The sequence below is a fragment of the Canis lupus genome, chromosome 4 (assembly GCF_048164855.1).
Source record: "Canis lupus baileyi chromosome 4, mCanLup2.hap1, whole genome shotgun sequence".
NCBI lineage: Eukaryota > Metazoa > Chordata > Mammalia > Carnivora > Canidae > Canis > Canis lupus.
This window is the reverse complement of record NC_132841.1, coordinates 33,620,931-33,643,609: the sequence shown is the minus strand read 5'-3', so window position 1 is coordinate 33,643,609 and position 22,679 is coordinate 33,620,931. Positions and strand designations below refer to the sequence as shown.

Sequence of the window (22,679 nt, the reverse complement as noted above, 5' to 3'; positions counted from 1 at the left end):
AGGTATCTATCAAAATTTGAAAATATATATGCACCCTCATGCTCATTGCAGCGTGCTACCCACAATAGTCAAACTATGAAAGCAGCCTAAGTATCCATCAATGAGTGAATGAAGATGATGCGGTCCACACACACAATGGAAAATACTACCACATTGTGCAAGAGAATGAAATCTTGCCATTTGCAACAACACGAATGGGCTTTGAGGGCAGGATGCTAAGTGAAGAAAGTCAGGCAGAGAAAGACAAGTGCTATATGATTTCATTTATATATGAAATCTGAAAGATAAAACATACGACAACAACAACAACAAGTTCATAGATATAGAGAACAGACTGGTGTTGCCGAGGAGGCCAGGAGAGATGAACGATGATGGTCAACAGGTACAAACTTCCAGCTATAAAATAAGTTGTGGGAATGTAAATGTTCTTCAGGGTGACCATAGTGAACACCGTACTGCATATGTGGAAGGGGCTAAGAGAGTAGGACTTAAAAGTCTTCATTTTGAGAAAAAGAAAGAAAAAAAATTTGTGACTATATAATGACAGATGTTAACTGGACTTATTGAGAAAGATTCCAGGTCATTATGTTGCACACCTGAAACTGACATAATGCTAATAACAACCATACCTCAGCCTCATCCCTCGGCCACCGTAACCCTGGCCCAGACACAGCATTGCAGGAAATGCCGTGAAGAGAGATGAACCAACACTCCAGAACGAGTTTTCCATGTTAACTCAGCCTGCGAGACAAATTATTCCCCATGTCTAAGCCCTGCTCTGTGCAGCTTCAGGTACAGCTTTCCTTATTAACCCCGTCCCCTTGGGTTCAACGAAGCATCAACTGCACCCAAGCCAAATGGCTGTACACCCCAGTGTGTGCTCAGTGTTGCAGTGTTGCAGAAGATGTGAGCACCACGCATGTGCCTGAATCCCTGTCACAGCCAAGCTCTGAGTCCCAAACACAGAGTGGTGGCCTTAAGAATAGTGTAAACCACTTCCCAGAGGGAACCCACTAGAGGTTCCTGCCCATGTTAAGCCATTGCTTGCCAGTTTAGGGGGCATCAGGTGGGGCCTTGAGCTCACTTCTAGACCAAGGTGGGATGCGCCCTGAGGGCCTCTCACACCTGCCTCACACCCCTTGCACTGCTTGGTATAAAATGACAGGCCGGTAATTGCTTCATTCGGGAAGGAATGGGAATTTGATGTGTGCAGTTGTAATTTAGGGTGCTATTCCAAGACTTGTGGTCAATGCACCAGTCATGGCTGAACACAAAGAAAGGTGGGCAGAGAGGGTGCTCTCCTCTGAGCTGGACGGTCACTGTGAGTGGACAGCACTAACCTCCTTCAGCCATGTTGCATGCTTGAGAGCCATGCGCCAAGGGACTGCCTGTCATGACACTTCCTCTAACTGTGCTTTCTCGTTCTTTCTTCTGCAGGCCACCAACCAAGATGATGTTGACTGTTTTACTTTAGCTAATGTGTATAACGAGATGCAACTGTATGAATATGCTTTTACAAATTCTACAAGCTGCCTACCATTCAAGCTCTGGATCTGCCTTCCCTGAGGGCCATTTCCTCCTCCATCAGTTGGGAATAATAACATAAAATTTGAGGCACGCCTTCTTGTGCTAGAGAGAGGGGAAGGTATGCAGCCATACAGGTACACTTATTTTATTTCTCTGTGCAGAGATTGCATTTTTTTTTTACCAGTTGAGGGACTGTGGCAACCCCGTACTGAGCAAGTCTATCAACCCCAGTTTTCCAACAGCATTTGCTCACTTTGTGACTCTGTGCCACCTTTTGGTAATTCTCACAATGCTTCAAGCTTTTGAGTTTGATGACTTTGAAAGATTGAAGACTTCCACAGAGAAAGAACCTGCAGATGTGGTGGAAACAACAATTGGACTAGAATGAGAAGTGGAGCCTGAAGATGACCTGAATTACTGCAATCTTATGATTAACTTGAACACATGAGGAGGTGCTGCTCATGGACGAGCAAAGCAAGTAGTCTCTTGAGATGGAATCCACTCCTGGTGAAGATGCTGTGAAGATTGTTGAAATGACAACAAGGATTTAGAATATTCTGTACACATAGTTGACAAAGCAGCAGAGCAAGGCTTGGGAGGATTTGCTCCAATTTTGAATGCAAAATTAACAAGACAGGAAACAACCAATGTTGGCGAGGATGTGGAGAAAGGGGAGGCCTCTTGCTTGTTAGTGAGAATGTGAACTGGTGCAGCCACTCTGGAAAACAGTGTGGAGGTTCCTCAAGAAGGTAAAAATAGAGCTTCCCTATGACCCAGCAATTGCACTAGTGGGTATTTACCCCAAAAATACAAAAATACAGATCCAAAGGGATCCATGGACCTCGATGTTCATAGCAGCATTATCTATGGTAGCCAAATTATGGAAACAGCCCAAGTGCCCATCCACTGATGAATGGATTAAGAAGGTGTGGTGTGTACATACAACAGAATATAACTCAGCCATAAAAAATAATGACTCCTGGCCATTTGCAATGACATGGATGGGTCTAGAGAGTGTAATGCTAAGTCAAATAAGTCAAAGACAAATATCGTATGATTTGACTCCTATGTAGAATTTCAGAAACTAAACAAGCGAACAAAGGGGAAAAAAATAGAAAGAGGCAAACCAAGAAATGGACTCTTAACTCCAGAGAACACACTGATGGATCCCAGAGGGGAGGGGGTGGGAGGTGGGGATGATGGAACACACTCATGATGAGCACCGGGTGTCCTATAGAAGTGTTGAAACCCTATATTGTACTCCTGCAACTAATATTATGAATATTACACTGGATGTTAACTAACTGGAATTAAAATTTAAAACAAGCAAACAAAACAAAGAGCATCCAGAGCATCTAATGTGAGGAGCAGGGTCTGAAAGTCAGCAAGCCCGCCCTCTGGTCAGCCTTACCCCAAAGATACAGATGTAGTGCAGCACCAGGACACCTGCACCCCGATGTTCATAGCAGCCATGTCCACAGTACCCAAACTGTGAGAGGAGCCACAATGTCCTTCAACAGATGACGGATAAAGAAGATGTGGTCTATATACACAACACAATTTTGAGAGAAGTTCTACTGTGGGTCAAATGCTATCAAAAACCACACTGCATGCTACAGAGAAATCATTTGCAAAAGCAAGAGTCAATCAATGTGGCAAACCTCGTTATTGTCTTGTTTTGAAAAATTGCCACATCTTCCCCAGCCCTCAGCAGCCACCACCCTGATCGGTCAGCAGCCACCAACGTGGAGGCAAGACCCTCCACCAGCAAAAAGATTATGACTCGCTGAAGGCTCAAATGATGGTTAGCATTCTTTAGCAATAAAGTATTTTTTAATTAAGGTGCATACATTGCTTTTTTAGACAGAACGCTCTAGCACACTAAGGAGGCTACAGTACAGTGTAAACATAACTTTCATATGCATAGGGAAGCCAATAATTCATTCGACTCCCTTTCTTGCAGTCTTGATGGTGGTGGTCTGGAACTGAACTTGCAGTACCTCTGAGGTGCCCCTGTAGAAAGTTACAGACCTGAAATAGTTGTTAATTGCCTTTTCTATGCCCGACACCATGCCAGGTGCTTTTATTAATCACTGCATACAACCCTCAGAAAGATGCCTGTGGAATAGGATTATTTCCATTTGCTGATGAGAAAATTGTAGCTGAAATATCTAACATTACTTATTCAAAATTACAGAGCTAATAAAAGGAATATTCAACCCTCCAGCCCAGAGCTCTCTGCCAAATGACTACACCAATAGCCCTTTTACCATACAGATGCACACATGCACGCATGCACACACACACATCCTGGCACACAGGGACACAAGCAGGTGTCCACTTAGAGGTACACACAGAGGGCAAAAATACAAACAGAAGTCTGTCTATCTGCTTTTGTATATACAAATCCATCTGCGTACACATTCTCTCTGGACTGAATGATGGGAACATAGAAGGCTGAAGCTCTTCGTCTCTTGAAGTATTCATATGGGGAAGGGGTTCCACACAGTCCCCCAATAACAGAAATCAAGCTGGGAAAGTGGGCAAAGCAGGCCTTTTATCTGCACTGCCTTGGACTCTTGGCTCCCTGAGCTAACGGTTGGCACGTGACTCCCAAGGAGGCTTTGAACATCTGCCTGCTTGAAGGCAGCAGCTAGATTGTGGCCAAAGCCTTGTTCAGGGTTCTGTGTTTTTCATTCTCCAGTGTCTTAGAACGTAATGCCTGTCTGCAATGGGAGTATGCTTGACCTTCTGAGTAAGAACACTGATTAAGGTCGGACGTGGGGGTGGAACACAAGAGCAGCACTTGGCCTTCAGACACCTTTAGCCTGGCACCGAGGGGACACTCAGTAGGGGTTTACTGAGCGGCTGACCAATTGACTCGCCAACAAGGAAAATCAGCAGCTCTAGCAGCAAACTCACTTCTGTGGGTAGAGACGGTTTATATATCTCAAACCTGCTCCTCTTCAGAAGAAAACATTTGCAACTAATTTATCCTTAAACATATCATCTTCCCTAAGGATAGGCAAGAGGCTCTGGCTCAGCAGCCTGGTTGGCTCTCTAGCTTTCCAGATGGCATGGGCATCCTTGAGCTAGATCCACCCGGTAAATTCCACCAACCCACACAGGCACCATTCTCCAGAAGCTGACTACAAACATTGGTACCCACTCAAGGCAAGGTATTGGTCTGCTCACCTCATGATGCTCCTACCTTTCTCATCCTCAGACTGCTGACTCCTCTGTACTGTATCACATCCAGCTCTTTCCATCTGGCTGCCCTTCTAATATCCTTTAGGCTTTATGGATTTGGCTTCTGCTCACATTCTGACTCTTTCTCTTGTTTTGTTTGACATCACTTGGAGCATGTTGAGAAACCCCTAGCTCAGTCATGACCTCCTCAAAATCTCACTAAAAAAGGCTCCCTTTCTGTTCCCAACCTGAATCTCAGTCCTCTGAACACAGTACAGGCTAAGGGAAGAGACCACACACTCCAACACACACACGAGCACCAAGAGAGAGTCTTCTAAGGATCCCAATCGTAAAGGGAAAGCACTTTCCCATTACTTGGCAGCTGTACTGCACTGTGATGTCTCCAATTTAAATGTCAGTACAATTTGCCCTTATAAAAACACAGCTCCCTCCCCCCTCCTTCACCAGGGACTGCATCTGTAACCACGGTAACAAAACCCAGGTGCAGCAGCACAACTAGTGTTTCTATGAGGATAGAGAGCAGAGAGGGCAAAAGGGAAGAGGTTCTGACATGCATGCATCCTGGGGTCTGTCCAGAATCTACCTCTGTCCTCACTGCATCCTGCACAGGAGAGACTAAGAACACTCCCACCTATTTTACAAGTAAAACAATCTCTTGCCAGTAGTAATACTCTTCTACCAATTTTTCCACCTAATGTCAAAACCTCTATTCCATCGAGTTATTTTACCTAAAAGAAATCATTTCAGGAACGAAACAGTTAAGTCCATTGTTTGACTTGCTTAAAGCCAGAAGGTCTCTCTGGGCGACAGAACCCTAGTGCTTTTCCAGTTGAGTAAGATACTTTGCTCTCTCACTCTCCTCTCTCATGCTCTCTTCTCTCTCTCTCTCTCTCTCTCTCTCTCTCTTCCTTGCACACACCCTGATGCATACACAGGCAGAGGGAAGGGGAAGAAGGAGAAGATGCTAAGAATTCCTGTTCTTTGATCACTGGATATGGCACTTGCACTTTAAAAATAACTTAATACTAGCTTCATCTATGCTTTTGCATGTATGTTAAACAATAAGCATCTATGTATAGGTGCACATCTTTGCATAACTACGTGTGTGTGTGTGTGTGCAATGAAGTTTAATGACTTGCCTAACTTGCAATAAATGGCAGAGGTAAGCATGCTCAAGGTTTATGGTTCCAAAGCTTTCATCACACTGTGCTGTCTCCCAAGTAGAATTTTAAGAACTACACAAAGGCAATCAATCAATCAACCAATCAATCAATCAACCTAAATTAAATTTGGCTGGCATACAAAATACCCACAACCTAGGAAGAACAAATAAGGAGCCACCCCACTTAGCTTAGCTTAGTCATGGTAAGTGCTTTGACCCACTTACCCCACTTTCCACAATGGATGGAAAATTGACAAAGACAATAAGACTGAACAACACTTAATACTAACCATAGAGGTGGCTATATTTATGTGGATAAATACCAACCAGACCATAAAAGACATCTATAGAGCCTTCCATCCAGTGACATCATTATACATATTCTTCTCAACTCCACATGTAACAATCTCAAGGGTAGACTATATTTTAGGTGATAAAACAAGTCTTAATAAATTTAAAAGTACTGAAATCACACAAACCATGTTCTTCAAATGCAATGGAATGTGATTAGAAACCAACATAGAAACTTGGGAAATGCACAAATAATAGAAATTTCATAAAACACCACTAAATAATCAATGATCAGAGAAGAAATCAACACAGAAATATTTTTTTGTTTTTGTTTTTTGAAAAAAATATTTTTTTATTTTTTTATAATAAATTTATTTTTTATTGGTGTTCAATTTGCCAACATACAGATAACACCCAGTGCTCATCCCGTCAAGTGTCCCCCTCAGTGCCCATCACCCAGTCACCCCCACCCCCCACCCTCCTCCCCTTCAACCACCCCTAGTCCTTTTCCCAGAGTTAGGAGTCTTCATGTTCTATCTCCATTTCTGATATTTCCTACCCATTTATTCTCCCTTCCCTTCTATTCCCTTTCACTATTATTTATATTCCCCAAATGAATGAGACCATATAGTGTTTGTCCTTCTCCGATTGACTTATTTCACTCAGCATAATACCCTCCAGTTCCATCCACGTTGAAGCAAATGGTGGGTATTTGTCATTTCTAATGGCTGAGGAATATTTCATTGTATACATAAACCACATCTTCTTTATCCATTCATCTTTCAATGGACAACACAGAAATTGGAAGATAGTTTGGAATGAATGAAACTGAAATACAACATACCAAACCAAATGAAATGTAGTAAAAGTAGACTTCAGAGGAAAACTGAGAGCTGTAAATATATATATATATTTAAAAATAAGAATGATATCAAATCCATAAACTGAAGTTCCACCTCAACAAAGTAGAAGAAAAGCAAAACTTGAAAACAAACCAAACAAGTAGAATGAAGCAAAATAAAGATCAGAAAAAATAAATGAGATAAAACAGGAAAAAGAATTATAGGAAGTCAATGAAACCAAAAATTAGTTCCTTGGAAACATCAACAAAATTGATTAACTTTTAACTAGAATAAACAAGAAAAAAAAGAGAGAAGATTCAAATTATTAAAATCAGAAATTAAAGAGAGGATATTACTACTAACTCTATGGAAATCAAAAGGATTAAAAGGGAATAACCATGAAAAATTATGTGCCAATAAACATAACATAGATGAAGCTGATTCAAGAAGAAACAGCATATTTCAATATACATATAACTAGTAAATAAATTAGTAATAAAAAAAAAATCCCATGAAGAAAAAGCCCAGGACCAGATAGCTTGATTGATGAATTCTCCCAAACTTTTAAGAGATGATTCAAATAAATCTTTAACGAACTCTTTGAAAAAATATGAGGAGGAAAATTTCCCTTCTTATTCTAGGAGACTAGTATTAGTATTACCCTGATGCTAAACCAGGCATATATATCACAAGTAAAAAAAACTACAGGCAAATATCCCTTATATAAGTTCAAAAATCCTCAACACACTACCAAATTGAACCAGCAGAACACTGAAATGACTATATACCATGAGCAACTGGGATTTATCCAAGGAATGCAAGATTGATTAATATATGAAAATCAATCAAAATAGTAAATCATATTAATATCCTAATACAATAAGGACAAAAAAAACCATAGACTATCTCTATAGACTCCAAAAAGGCATTTGACAAAACTTGATACTGTTTCATGATTTAAAACAACAACAGGGGAAGGCCCAGGTGGCTCAGCGGCTTAGTGCCGCATTGGGCCCTGGGTGTGGTCCTGGGGACCCAGGATCGAGTTCCGCGTCGGGCTCCCTGCGAGGAGCCTGCTTCTCCCTCTGCCTGTGTCTCTGCCTCTCTCTGTGTGTCTCTCATGAATAAATAAATAAAATCTTTAAAAAATAAAAAATAAAAAAATAAAAACAACAAAAAAACACTCAACAATGAACAGAATTCTTTAACCTGACAAAGAGCTTATATATATATATATATATATATATATATATATATATATATACCTCTCAAATAGTTACATTATACATAAAGATGGAAACCTGAAAGCTTTGCTTGTAAAGGTCAGGATCAAGACAAGTACATTTGCTTTCATCATTTCTATCCACCATTGCACTGGAGATTTTAGGCACGACAACTGATCAAGAAAAAGAAATAAAAGGCATCCAGTTTGGAAAAGAAGAAGTATGGGTGCGTGGGTGGCTCAGTCAGTAAGCATCAGGTCATGATCCTGGGGTCCCAGGATTAAGTCCCCCATCAGTCTCCCTGCTCAGCGGGGAGTCTGCTTCTCCCTTTCAGTCTGCTCCTCCCCCAGTCATGCTTACTCTCTCACTCACTCTCTCTCTCTTAAATAAAATCTTTAAAAAGAAAAAGTAAAATCATCTCTATTTTCAGATGGTATTATCTTGCATATGGAAAATCCTAAGGAACTGACAAAAAACTATTAGACCTAATAAATGAGTTCAGAAAGGTTGCAAGATAAAAAAAAATCAATATAAAAGATCAATATAAAAATCCATTGCATTTCTATACACTAACAATGAATAATCCAAAAATGAAATTAAGAAAGCAATTCAATTTACAGTAGTATCAAAATGAATAAAATACTTAAGAATAAATTTATCAAAAAAGGCAAACTGTGAAACTTAAAATCTATAAAACATTTACAAAAAAAAGTAAAGACCTGTATCAGACCTGTATCTGTGTTCATGTACTGGAAGACCTAACATTCTTAAGATGCCAATACTCTCCAAAAGCATCACAGATTCAATATAATTCCTATCAAAATGTTAGTGGCCTTTTATCTCCCCAGAAATTGACATACAGATCCAAAATTCATAGTGAAATGCAAGGGAACCAGAATAGCAAATCAGTCTTGAAAACGAAAGATAAAAACTAGAACTTGCATTTCCTAATTTCAAAACTTAGTACAAAGCTAAAGAAATAAAGATTGTGTAGTACTGGCATAAGGATAGAAAAATACATTGATGGAATAGAATTCAGAATCCATAAATAAACCAGTATATTTATAGTCAACCAATTTTTGCTGAATGAATTCAAGGCAATTCAATTGGGAAAGAATAGACTCTGCAAAAAAAAAAATGGGACTGAGACGATTGGAAATCCACATGTAAAAGGGTGATGTTGAAGCCCTACCTCATGCCATAAACAAAATACAACTTAAAATACATAGAAGACCTAAAAGGATTAAAACTATAAAACTCAAAAAAACCCTATAAAACTCTTAAAACATAGGGGTATCTTATCGATATGACCTTGGAATAGGCAGTAGTTTCTTATATATACTTTTAAAAGTACAAGCAACAAAACAAAAATTAGATCAATTCAGCTTAAAAAAAAAGATAAATTCAGCTTCATCAAAATTAATAACTATTGTGCATCAAAAGACAGCATCAAGGAAGTGAAAAGACAGCCCACAGAATGAAAAAAATCATTTGCAAAATATATCTGAGAGAAATCTAGTATCCAAAATACAGAAGGAACACTTAAAACTCAACAATAAAAAGACTAACAATCCAATTAAAAAGTCGGTAAAAAATGTGAACATTGTTCCAAAGAGAACATGTAAGTGGCCAATTAGCACATGTAAAGATACACAACATCATTAATCATTTAAGAATATGCAAATCCAAACCACAAGATGCCACTTTATACCCCTGAGGACGGATATAATCAAAAGGACAAGTGTTGGCAAGGGTGTGGATAAATTGAAATCCTCATTCATCGCTAGTAGTCATGTAAAATGGTACAGTCCCTTTAGAAAACAGTCTGATAGCTCCTCAAAAAAGTAAGCATAAAGTTACCATATGACTCAGCAATTCTACTTTTAGATATCACTCAAGATAAATGAAAACATATATCCACAAATAAACCTACGTGAACGTTCATAACAGCATTACTCACAATAACCACGACGTAGGAACAACTCAAATGTCTATCAACTGACGTATGAAGAAATAAATGTTGTATATGCTTACAATGACATGAGATCCAGACATAAAAAAAAAAACAACTGATACTTATTACAAGGATGAACCTTGAAAACATTATACTAAACTCAAGAAGCCAGATCCAAAAAAAAAAAGAAAAAAAGAAAAGCCACATTTTGTATGGTAATATTTATGAGAAATGTTCCTAACAAGCAAATCCCTAGAGCCAGAAAGTAGATAAATGGTTCCCAGAGGTTAAGGGCAGTAAGGAATGGAGGGTAACTACTAATAGATATGAAGATTCTTTTCGGGGTGGGGGTGATAGAAATTTTCAAAAAGTAGATAGTGGCGATGGTTGCATACCCTTGGGAATCTACTAAAAAGTCATAAATTGCACATGTCAAAATATAAACTTCATGGTAAGTCACCTTTCTCTCAACTTAAAGAAAAAAAAGAATACATTAAATAACCTAAATCTAATCACAGGGAAATATTAGACAAATGCAAAATTAGAAATGCTTTATTTTTGTAAGGGAAGGAATGTATTCTTCAAAGATGTCAACGTCATGAAACGCTGTGGATTAAAGAATGATGAGCAAGCATAACAACTAAACGCAATACCTGATACTAGACTGGATCCTGTACGCCAGGGAAAACGCTTTCAAGGATAGTAGGTTGGGCATCTGGGTGGCTCAGCGGCTGAGCCTCTGCCTTCGGTTCAGGTCATGACCCCGGGGTCCTGGGATCGAGTCCTGCATCGGGGTCCCCGCATGGAGCCTGCTTCTCCCTCTGCCTGTGTCTCTGCCTCTCTCTCGGTGTGTCTCTCATGAATAAATAAATAAAATCTTGAAGAAGGGAAAGAAGGAAGGAAGGAAGGAAGGAAGGAAGGAAGGAAGGAAGGAAGGAAGGAAGGAAGGAAGGAAGGAAGGAAGGCACATTAAATCAACTCCTTAATTGGAATGAGGGTGATGGATCAGATGAAATACTTACATCAATGTCGGTATCTGAAGCGGACAACTGTGTTGTAATCATTCGAGAGAATCTCCTTACTCTGGAAGTACATACTGAATCGAGGAGAGAGCGAGAGAAGCATTTCTTTATCTAACCATCGATAGAATGAGACCATGCAGGCGATACAGCACGGAGGGCAAAAAGCTAAGAGATGGAAGTAGCAGAGGGCATCCTGTACTCTCACACTTACTCTCATTTTAACAGCCTTTCTGTAGGTTTGAACTTCTTTCCAAATAAAAAGTGTTCAGAAAGGAGCGAGCACAGAGAGCACAGAGACTGTGCTCTGTGGGAAGAGCAAGCCGCCATCGGCTTCTCTGGTTAGAGACCTTCTGGGCTGCAGAAACACGCAGGCTCCGAGGTTCTTGCCAGAAAGTGCTCCCTAAAGTGCGGGCGGAGAAGAGTTTGCCAACTGTCACCTAGATGAGTCGGAAGAGCTGCGGGTGGGAGAGAAGACCACGGTGGCTCAGCGGCAGCATCGCCACCCACAACAGAGGGAACATGCAAGTGTTCCCCTCCCGCCCGGGGCAACTGGATGTCTTGGGAAATGCAAATAAATAAATAAATAAATAAATAAATAAATAAATAAATAAATAAATAAATAAAAATAATCCTAAGTCACTGTGAAGGATTCTGAACGAGAGGGTAGACCGGCAAGCTGGCAAGAGTCCCCAGGAGGCTCCTTCACGGATGGAGGGACTGACAGCACTGCAGCCCTGCAGTCCCAATCCCCAGTCCCTCCTCCCCGCCCCCTCCCCGTCATCTTGGGGACCTCTGGCACCTGTGGGGCACAGCGCCAGGCCCGGCCAGGGTCCCTCTACTCCTCTGTATTGAGCAGCTCCGGTGATAAGGCCCAACTTCAAGCCTAGGTTCCTGAACTCCACTGCTCAGATTTAGTGAGTCCAAAATTCAAACTTCTGCTTTCCACCAACCCCCGAGATGATCCCTGTTTCTCCTGCAGCCTTTCCCACTTCAGTAAATGACAGACCCATCCTCCCAGTGACGAGTGGAGTCCTCTGGAGTCCCTCCTTGCTTGTTCATCTCAGATGCTACCCAGACATAACCCTACTGTCCTTACTTTCTGTAGACCCAGAAGAGGACTACTGCTCACCCGCCTTCCTAGTCTGAACCACCACCATGTGTCACCTACATCACCACCATCGTCCGCCGACGGGTCTCCCCACTTGCAACCTTGACCATCACTTGTCTACTCACAGCCGGAGAGGTCACGGCAAGATTCAAGTCAGATCACATCCTTCACCCACATGCACCTCCCCAGGGGCCTCCCCACCTCCCAAAGCACAATCTAACATCCCTGCCGTGACTGAGGCCTACCATGACTGTCCCCGCCTCCAAACGCCTTCCTGCCCCTACACCTGCTTTTCTCCATTTCACTTCTCTCCGCAGCCACGCAGGGTGGTTCCGGCTCCTGGGAGATTGGTCTCCTGCGCTCTGACGTCCCTCCCCGCATCTCCCTACAGCTCGCTCCCTTACTTCCCTTAGGTCTCTTCTCACACGTCGCACTGCCAAAAAGCCCTTTGGTGTCTGCACTAGCAAACCCGTCCCCAGAAATCCTATTCTTCTTCCTGCTTTACTTCTCTCCACAGCCCCGATTATACTCAGATGTGTTATATTTCTATTAATATATTTTGCCTTGCCTGCTTGAACATAAGGTCCCCGAAAGGAGGAGCATTATTGCCCTGATTCATACCCAAAGCCCAGAACCGTTCTTGGCACAACTTAAGAACACAGTGGATAAAGGCTGAATAAATGGTAACTCTGGCCTTGATGCTGGGACCCGGGCAGACCCAGAGGCAGCGTGACCATCGGGGAGGCAGAGCAATGCCACGAGGGGTCAATGAGCAGGCACGGCCCCCACCCAACACCGATGGGTGAGCAGAGTCAGGCCTGAGCAGGGCAGAGAGGCTTCCCTGTATATGGGCAGGAGGCTTGGATTTACATTGATCTCAACTTCTTACTATCTGAAGATGAGATTATTTGAATATCCGAACAGCCCAGAAAGGCTGCAGGCCTTCCCTCGATAGGACCCCTCGGCAGGGAAGGCAGTCGGCCAAACAGCTTCAAGGGCACGGGGGCGGGGGAGCCCGAAAGCAATTTCGTATGCTCCCTGCCTACTGCAGTCCACTTAATAAACCAGGTGCCCTTCCTCCCCGCCGGTGCCGGAGATGGTGTGGAGGCAAGTGTCGCGACCAGATCAGAGCACAAGCAGGTCCCCGCTGGCATGGCAACGTCCCTTCCCTTAACAAGGCCCACAGCAGCTTGCACAGTGTGAAATAAAGCCACGTGTGTCCTCTGAGTCCATAGGGGCAGGTGCCTCTCCCATCCCGCATTCAAGGCAAAGCCAGGATTTGCCAACAAAGCCCCGGGTCTATCTTGAGCCTCCATGAGCTGCAGGCAGTTACTGGGGCTTTGATTAAAGCATGATAGCCTTGAAAGCGCCCTAGAGAGGAAGGGCTGATCATCTAAAAAAAGCACGCTCCGCGTGTGTGAGAAGAAAGGACGGCATGAGGAGCGGGTATGCAGGTGGGAACCAGCAGCGCGGACGAGGACACTCAAGCAGCAGCACACAGCCGTGAAAGAAAAGGGATGTTAGGAGTTACAGGGAGCCAAGGAGGGCCTGACCCAAAGCGCACCTTTGGGGATCAGAATCCTTTCATCCAACCGAGATGACTGTACGCCCTGCACAGCTCCAGTGAGCTTGCCCTTTACATCTTCACCAAAGTCACTAAAAAGTGTGACTGCAGGATAGCCGCAGCCAGAGGGTGTGCAAAGCCCTGGGAAGCCTTCCTTCAAGCTGACCTCAATCAGTTAATGTCAACCATGAGGAGTGGAGAGTCAGCGCAGTCCCCTTCCCATCCTGGCTCCAACAGGTATTTTTCAATTTTGTCCATTGGGAAACCCCTAGGAGGCCCAACCAAAGGTCTTCATTAAACCAAACAAAGTATTTTTGCTGCTGGGCACTGAACTTCAGAAAACCTCCTCGGTGACACAAACTCTCCACCAACACACACACAATGTGTATCCCATAGTCACGCCATCATTCAGAGGGAACAACCCACACTTACGTAATAAAGGATTCATGTCCTTCATGCTGCTTGTCACGACATGACAACACAACAACACGCCAGCCAGTATTCCAAGAGCTTTATTATAAAATCATTTCATTCTTTTTTTTATTTATTTATTTATTTTTTTTAGAAAACTGCCTTTATTCTATTAGTAGTTGGAAAAATTAACTGGTACAGAAAAAAAGTTTAGTCAGCTGGAGAGAAGAAATTGAGTGCCACCCAAGAGAACTGGTGGCTCCTCTGGTAGGGAACCTGGATACAGTGAGGAAAAAGCACTGTGAACTAGAGCCAGACCCTGCAGTCCAAGTGAGAGGTTATGCCACCTTTTGAAGTGTCTGAGTGTCTCAGGCATGAAACCAAATTCTTATTTATTTAGCCCAGCTCTGGGGAAGGGTACTGGGATATGTGGGGTTGAAAACAGGTGAAACGGGCCATCTTTTATCAGAGAAACTGACAAAACGGGAATTTTAAAAGTGAATTTTCCATCTGACTTTATTTTCAAATACACTTTCTTTTTTAAAAAAACCAATACACTTTCTGCAGGGATGACAAATATCAGTATTAGGAAATCCAATTATACAAAAAATACTACATCTAGTCTGGGGTAGATTTATTTTTTGGTAACATACATTAAGTGGCACTAATTACACAGTAACTATAAGGTAACTAACATGAAACCACAGAACTGTAACTCTGCCACAGCTGCATGGACTTGAGCCTTTCTGGATAAGCACATTTTCAAAAAACTGGATGACCATCACAGAGCTATGCCAATAAAATCTGTTAAGGAGTAAAGCTCTGAAGTAGGGACTCACCAGAGTACCTTGCAGCTGACAGATGACAGGCAGGACATGTTAGTTATAAAGTAGTTACAGCCTAATTCACAAAAGTTACCAACTGTTTCTCTTTCTAGAAAGAAGCAAGAAGTTAAGAAATTCCTTGAATTAGCGCCTGGTGTGTCAGGTGGGAGTGCAGAGGAGGGCTGTTAGAGCAGTGTCAGGAGGACCTCGGTGGTCAGGTGGGTTGGACATCATTAATAATCATGGTTGGCTTCTAAATACTGGTAGCAAGATGACTTATGATTTGTAATCTTAGGTAAATTATAGATAAATGGAAAAGGCCAGTAATCATACACTAAGATTAATAAACAGCACTTCAAGATTAACCGCATGAGGGCTGTGCTTGCAGCAGGGTTTCACAAGACAAGGCACCCAGATTTTTTCTTCCCACGTCTGGCTTGCAGAGCAGCTCTCGTGGCCATTTCAAAAACCTCCCTCACTCCATCTTTGGTCTTTGCTGAAGACAAAGCAAAAAAAATTGGTACCCAAAAGCACCAATCCTGTTTGCCATATCTCTGCCTTCTTCCGGTTTCACCGGCTCCTGCTTCATCTTGGCTAGCTCCCGCCTTGTGTGCTCATCATTCCGAAGATCCTTCTTGTTCCCAACCAGGATGATGGGCACGTTGGGACAGAAGTGCTTGACTTCTGGGGTCCATTTTTCTGGGATGTTTTCTAAGCTATCAGGGCTGTCAATAGAGAAACACATCAGTATAACATCAGTGCCTGGATAGGAGAGAGGCCTCAAGCGATCATAATCTTCCTGCCCAGCTGCATCCCACAAAGCCAACTCTACCTGCTTTCCATCAACTTCAATATCTGCCACATAGTTCTCAAACACTGTGGGTTCATACACCTCTGGGAACTGGTCCTTGCTAAAGTCGATGAGCAAACAAGTCTTACCACAGGCTCCATCACCAACAATCACGTTTCTTCCGGATGGCAGTCATGCTTACGAATGTGCTGCAAGCCCCACGGGCTGTGTGGCAGAAGTTCTACAGGTGCCTTTAACTTCTCAGATGTAGGCACTCAGGCGACAACTCGCAGTCCGGCCTCTCTGCGCCGAGTGCCCTGTCCGCGAGTCGGAGACTGGGGCGGGTGGCTGAGAAGACCGCGGCCAACTAACGAGAGAACCCACGGACGACGGCGGGCGGCGGGCGGGGAGCCTCATTTCATTCTTATAACATCTCTCGGTGCAGAATGGTTAAGTGACCTGCCCAAAGTCAAACAGTTAGTCAACAGCACAATAGGGTTTCAAACTCCAGCCATCTGGCTGCTAAGTCAATGGCTTTATTTTATTTTTTTAAAGATTTTATTTATTTATTCATGAGAGATGCAGACAGAGAGGCAGAGACACAGGCAGAGGGAGAAGCAGGCTCCATGCAGGGACCCCGATGTGGGACTCGATCCCAGGACCCTGGAATCATGCCCTGGGCCGAGGGCAGATGCTCAACCGCTGAGCCACCCAGGTGCCCCAAGTCAATGGCCTTAAAGCCAATTAGGCCTGAGATAGAGATGCTAAATCCTGAGGATACAGCCTTGCCTCTTTCCTTCTGAGCTACCTTCACCTAAACATGACTCCAGTCCAACTAATGACATCCAGGTTCCTTCCCATTAGCACAGGCATTGTTTGTCCCTCTTCACAAGCCTCATTTGCCATCTTTATACATTCTATGCCAAGGATGGCCCTTCTTTCTACGCCCCTTTGCAAGACATATCTGCCACTGTTCTCTTCCACCCAAGGTCAATGCCATGTCCTTGCTTTTCACTGTTTTCTAAAGGGTCTTGAATGCTTTTTACTGCATTTACAGATTTCTCTAAACTCTGAGCAAACTGACTAGACTGGGACAGAGTGAAAGTACAGTTATTCCTGACCTTATAAGTAGACTCTTGGGATCTTTGGAGGGCTAAGGGTCATATAATAATTCCCTAACCTTTATAGGTTTACAGCCCCCACGAAACAGTTACCCCAGTAACTGAGATTCTAAGGAGATGTGCATAGCTCAGCATTAACAGCATCACCAATGTGGTAAGACACCCATCTATAGTCCCTGGACAAACTGTTATGGCTTCGTCTGTTATCCAGCCCTGGGCAGGGCTCCACACAGGCATGAGACTGCTACCTCAAAAGCCCTAGGCTGCTGACTCTCTAGGCTGTGGGAGTTGTCCTGATAACTCCCCCCATAGAAGCCAAAAAGAAGGGCTTAGCCGTTCACTCTATCTACAGCAAAAGCTGCATGAAAATTAAGGAATTAAAATGTTTCCCAAGAGAATAAACATAGCAAACAAAACCAGTGAAAAGCACTTCCATCAACTCTAACATGGTAGGTGGAGAGGATATTTGGTAGCTTCTAACCAGCCTCCTACAACAGTTGTCTTCAACACCAGGTAAGTAAGTAAATCATCCTACTTGTGGGCTCAAGTAGGAACCTGTAGAGACAATTCATGAGATCCAAGCCACCCTCTGGCTGCCCTGCTGTTCACAAAAATAAAAGGCACTGGGCGCCTGGGTGATTCAGTCAGCTAAGTGTCTGACTCTTGATTTCAGCTCAGGTCATGATCTCAGGGCCATGAGATTGAGCCCTGTGTTGGGCTTCACACTCAGCGGGGATTTGGCTTGAGATTCTCTCTCTCGCTCTCCCTCTGCCCCTCCCCTGCCATGTTCACACTCACTTGCTTAAAGGAAAAAAATGTGCAGTAAAAATCATGGCAGAGTTCACCTGACTCATTATGTAAAAGGTCGAGTACAGGCTTCAATGTGAGCGTCAAGGGGCCCCCAACATTCTGTGGCTGACTGACCTGCAGCAGATCCAGCCTGAAACAGGGCAGTCTTCCCACTGGGAGCAATGCCAAGGGCTGATGTGCCTGAAGCCATACTGTTAACACAAAGGAAGAAAAAGAGAAGGAAGGAACAGAGGGTGAGGATGACAAGGAGGAAGATGAGAGCAGAGGGAAGAAAGACACAAGATGGAAAGGAGAAGAGGAGGAAAGAGATCTTCACTCGGATCAAAATATAATCATAAACCACTGTCAGAGCTGATAACTTCTCTTCCTTATTTCCTTATTCTTTTCTTCCTTATTTCCTTTTTACATCATCCCAATGACCATCTTCCTTCTCTCTTTTTTTTTTGAGAATGCATTTCAAATTTTTATTTATTTTTTTAATTTATTTTTTATTGGTGTTCAATTTACCAACATATAGAATAACACCCAGTGCTCAACCCATCAAGTGCCCCCCTCAGTGCCCGTCACCCAGTCACCCTCACCCCCTGCCCACATCCCTTTCCACCACCCCTTGTTCGTTTCCCAGAGTTTTCCTTCTCTTTCTTTAAGCAGTGAATTGTTGGTGACACCATCTTTGCTTTCTTTTGGGTTTAGAGTCTCATGGTATGAATCACTTCCCATTGAAAAGTCATTGCACAGATGCTTGGGTGGCTCTGTCGGTTATGCGGCTCAGGTCACGATCTCAGGGTCCTGGCATCAAGCCCTGCATCGGGCCCCCTGCTCAGCAAGGGGTCTGCCTCTCCCTCTCCCTCTGTTCCTCCCCCTGCACTCTCTCTCACTCTCTCCTTCTAATAAATAAATAAAATCTTAAAAAAAAGAAAGAAAGAAAGAAAGAAAGAAAGAAAGAAAGAAAGAAAGAAAGAAAGAAAGAAAGAAAGAAAGAAAGAAAAGTCTTTGGACTCCAGTTTCCAGTGAAGCTGAATATACACTCTGATTAATTGTATATTTATGAATACATTATGAATACATAATGAAGAGCTTGGCTTGGAAGTTGGTGCTCTTCTCCTCACAAGAAAGAGGCTGAGCAAACAAGATCAGCAACTCTTCTTAGAGTCATCAGAAAATGCAGGGCATGGGTCAAATTATTTGCCCAGATCCAGAGAGATGAGCAAATACAAAGAAAGAAGACTTACCAGGAAGGAGCCATGGCCAGAACCTGGTAGGAACACTTAAAGGGTGATTCGATCAGTTTCTGGAGGCTTAGTGTGGACAAGCTGGAAGGAAAACCTCCCAGGGGCCCACCTTTTGGGGGATGGGGTGGGGACACCTTCATGAATTTGAACTCCAGGAACTCTACCAGGTTCTCAGCATGAAAAAATCAGAGAAATATCTCCTCCTGCTTCAAGCGGGAAAAGGGAAAGTGATCATTTAGAAATGCACCCAGAGCTTTCCATTCTTATTAACAAAGGTCTGCGCTCAAGGGAAACTATTTTAGTAGATCCTCACCAACATGGGGTTTACCCAAGCCTGACCAGCAAGGAGGAAGGGAAATATCCAACTTTGGCCACCTCTAGTCCTCCTGCGTCACCCAGGGGAGAAAGAAGGAGCCAAAATGCATGTGTAAAGGTCACAGCACTGTGACACCGGACCATCAAAATACTGAGACTTTCTCATAAACAACTGGTAGGCTTCTTCCTGCCCCTCACACCCCCACCACACACCAGCAGGGCTCATCTATAATAATAGGAGATTAGAGCTGAGAAGAACACCAAGGCTCAGGTTCCGTTCCTGATGGAGTCTGTGGGGAAACTCAGAAACAATCAGGGAACACAAACAAGGACACCAGAGGGAATATTAGCCTCCAACACCTGAAACTACAGCACGTAGTAAACAAAGAGCTGCACCCCGAGCCAGAAAAACATAAACTTCATAGTAAGAGCATATTTACCTCATTTCCTTTTACCCAATATAGCATGTTCAGCTTTCAAAAAAAAAAATTAACAAGGCATTCTAAAAAGCCAAAAAATACTTAAAGCTTAAAAAAAAGAAAAAAAACCTGTCTGAAGATGCAAACCAAGCACCAGAGCAAGACTTACATATGGTGGACATTTTGGAATTATCAGATTGGGAATTTAAAATGTCTGTGATTAATATGCTAGGGAGTCTAAAGGGAAAAGTGGGTAATGTTTAAGAACATAGGGGTCATGTAAGCTGAGGGATAGAAAAGGAAGAACTGAATGGTGGTGCTAGAAATCAAAAACACTGTCACAGAAATGAGTGATGCCTCTGAGGGGCTCATCCGTAGAGTGGACACAGCCAAGAAGAGCATCAACAAGCTTGAAGAGATGTCAACAGAAAACTCCCAGACTGAAAAAAAAATGAGGAAAGAGAATATCCAATACTATGGGGCAGCTATAAAAGGTATAACATATGTGTAATGGGAATACCAGAAGCAAAGAGAGAAAAGAACAGAAGAAACGTGTGAAGATATCACAGCCAAGAATTTTCTAAAACTAGTGACAAACCACAGATCCAAGTGTTCAGAGAACGCTAAACATAATAAATACAATATTTATATCCATCTGTGGGGCGCCTGGGGGGCTCAGTCAGTTAAGCGTCTGCCTTCAGCTCAGGTCATGATCCCGGGGGCCTAGGATCCAGCCCTGCATCAGCGGGGAGTTGGCATCTCCCCTCTGCCTCTCTTCTTGGCGCTCTCTCTCTCTCTCTCTTTCTTTCAAATAAATAAATAAAATCTTTAAAAAATAATTCCACACCTGCTATGTCATAATCAAAATGTAGAAATCAAAGTCCAAGAGAACATACGGGAAGAACTGGGAGGACAGCAGCCGACAGAGCCACCAGGATAAGAATCACACGGGACTTCTCATCAGCTGTGCAAAAACAGAGGAGTTTACAGTATTGCAAGAAAAGCACCAAGCTAGAGCTCTGCATCCCAATGTGAAATCATGTTTCAAAGGCGAAGGGGAATTACTTGCTCAGACAAAAATTGAGGGAATCTGTCACCAGTCAACCCGTTCAATTTGAAAAGAAATTCTTCAGAAGAAAGGAAACTGACAGAGGTGGGAAACTCAGACCCACGCAGGGAAAGGAAGGGCATTTAGGAATAAAGGAAGAAGGTAAAAGAAAACTTTCTATTTTTCTTAGTCGATCTAACAGATAAAATTTGGCTCAAAAGCATAAGAGCCACAATAAAACAGTGGGTGATTATACCTTATGGAGAAGTGACATAAACGACAGCGACATTAGAAGGGACAGGATGGAGGAATTTGGAAATCTCTTGCGAGGCAACCGTGCGGCCTGTGAAGCAGGTGCACTTAGGAGCGGCCGCCGGGCAGCCGTGAGTGTCTATTACAGACTCTAGGGCGACCGGGACCTTAAAACAACAACAACAACAACGATGTTGACTTTACAAGTCAACAGAGAGGGAGAGAACCCAAGAGAGACTCTTACTCTAGGAAACACACTGAGGGTCCCTGGAGGGACCCACTGGGCAACGGGCATGAAGGGGTGCGTGGTGGGACGAGCACTGGGTGTTAGTGGAGCTGATGAATCGTGGCACACTGCGTCTGCACCTGTGTATGTCATACGGGCTGATTGAATAAATAAGAAAACTAAAAACAACTTTACAGGCCCATTATTCACACAAGCACTTTCGGGACAACCCCCTCGCCTCCATGCCAGGGTTTACCAGAACCCTGGAACATGTGGATCAGGAATCACGTAGGGCCGGGCACCGGGTCACATCAGTGAGGGGACCCTGATGGCACTGAGAGGTGGGCTGGGTGCCACGGGAGACCCTGCTCACTGACCCCATCCACCAGCCACTGTATCTCAGGTCAGAGCCAGTCCAACCCCAGCTCACTGACGGACAGTAAGTGTGGCACATTGGCCAACCCCACGATTCCTGCACCCTTCCCCAGTGCTCCCCGAGTCAACAGACGCAGTCGGCAGCACCGTGAGCAGCCGCAGGAGCCCACGCTCCACGGGGACAGAGCCCACCCGCAGTCTGGCTGCTGCCCCGCAGAGGGAGGGCTCCAAGCCCCAGCAGAGGCCGCCCCTGGCCTCCCTCCCCAGACCCTCCTAGTCCCAGGCGGAGCCTCACCATTCTCCTCCTTCTCCTCTGCATCATCACTTCTCTTGCCATTAAGTTGTTCACAAACACGTCATTGCTCCCATATCAAAAAAATAAATGAATCAATCATGACTCCACTTCCCCTTCCAACCACTGCCCTATTTCTCTACTTGTCCTTTATAATAAACTAGCAAAAGCAATTGTATTACTTACCATTTCTCATTTCTTCCCTCCCGTTCTCTTTCCGGTCCCCTGCAATCAGGCTTTCCACCCCCACCAGTTTGTTAAAGTCACCAGGGACCTCCAGGCCGCTGAGAGCAATGGTCAAGTCCCAGTCTTCATCCTACTCGACTTTAGTTGTTTGCTCCCCTCCATTGGTGTTCTCATCCAGGCTGTGGATTTAGACTCTGCCCATATTTACAGCCCCAGCCCAGATCTCCTCGGTTTCCAGACCCACTTTTTTTTTTTAAGGTCTTATTCATGACACACACAGAGAGAGAGAGAGAGAGGCAGAGACACAGGCAGAGGGAGAAGCAGGCTCCACGCAGGGGGCCTGATGCGGGACTGGATCCCGGGACCCCGGGACCATGACCAGAGCCAAAGGCAGATGCTCAACCCCTGAGCCCCACAGGCATCCGACTTCCAGACCCCAACCTACAACTGCCACTGGGCTGCGAGGCGTGGATGC

General features: G+C 43.8%; 1 pseudogene; it reads right to left on the bottom strand.

The window, feature by feature from the left end:
- Positions 1 to 14,812: 14,812 nt before the first annotated feature.
- Positions 14,813 to 16,223, bottom strand: LOC140632136 (transforming protein RhoA pseudogene; annotated as a pseudogene).
- Positions 16,224 to 22,679: the final 6,456 nt, after the last annotated feature.